General features: G+C 48.0%; 1 protein-coding gene across 1 annotated transcript in view; it reads left to right on the top strand.

Moving 5' to 3' along the window:
* The window catches only part of HMCES (5-hydroxymethylcytosine (hmC) binding, ES cell-specific), a 13,205-nt gene that overhangs the window by 1,214 nt on the left and 10,930 nt on the right, over positions 1-1,061 (top strand). The window lies entirely within an intron of this gene.

Raw genomic sequence — 1,061 nt, 5'->3', positions numbered from 1 at the left:
ATCCTCCTGCCTCAGCCTCCCGAGTAGCTGGGACTACAGGCACGCGCCACCATGCCCGGCTAATTTTTTCTGTATGTTTTTAGTTGTCCAGATCATTTCTTTCTATTTTTAGTAGAGACGGGGTCTCGCTCTTGCTCAGGCTGGTCTCGAACTCCTGACCTCGAAGCAATCCTCCCGCCTTGGCCTCCCAGAGAGCTAGGATTACAGGCGTGAGCCACCTCGCCTGGCTGATCTCTGCCTTCTTGATTAATCTCTTGTCCTGTAAACAAGTGTCCCTTTTGTGGTCATTTTAGTGCCTTGTTTTTTGCATTTCTGTACTTTTTATTGGTGATTTCACCGTTCAAAATGATCCCCAAGTGTAGTGCTAAAAGTGCTGGCTATTGTCCCCAAGCAAAAGTAGCCTGTGATTCCCTTATGGAGAAAATACATAGGTTAGATAAGCTTCATTTGGGCATGAGTTACGGTGCTATTGGTCGCGGATTCAATGTGACTCAACTATAAGGTTAAGGAAGGTGTCTTTAAATAGAAACACACATAAAACAAGGTTGTATATTGATCAGTGGATGAAAATGTTGTCACCGGGGGCTCTCAGAAACCTGACTTTGTATTTCCCTCAGAGTAGCAGTTCTGTACTCAAGGCGACTTTATGGGATCGCACGACTGCAAATAACAAGAATCGTGTCTGTATGTGTGTGTGTGTGAGTGAGAGAGAGACAGAGAAGTGAATTGATACAGGCTAGATTCTGAAGAAAGGCAAGATATCAGGAACAGGCCGGGCAGGGCGGTGGCTCACGCCTGTAATCCCAGCACTCTGGGAGGCTGAGGCTGGGAGGATCGCTCGAGGTCAGGAGTTCGAGACCAGCCTGAGCAAGAGCGAGACCCCGTCTCTACTAAAAATAGCAAGAAATTAGCTGGACAACTAAAAACATATAGAAAAAATTAGCTGGGCACGGTGGCACATGCCTGTAGTCCCAGCTACTCGGGAGGCTGAGGCAGGAGGATCGCTTGAGCCCAGGAATGGGAGGTTGCTGTTGCCACTGCACTCTAGCCCAGATGACAGA

This window comes from Propithecus coquereli, unplaced genomic scaffold (assembly GCF_000956105.1).
Source record: "Propithecus coquereli isolate 6110/MARCELLA unplaced genomic scaffold, Pcoq_1.0 Scaffold498, whole genome shotgun sequence".
In the NCBI taxonomy this organism is placed as follows: domain Eukaryota; kingdom Metazoa; phylum Chordata; class Mammalia; order Primates; family Indriidae; genus Propithecus; species Propithecus coquereli.
The sequence above is the reverse complement of the archived record's forward strand: the minus strand, read 5'-3'. Positions and strand labels throughout refer to the sequence as shown.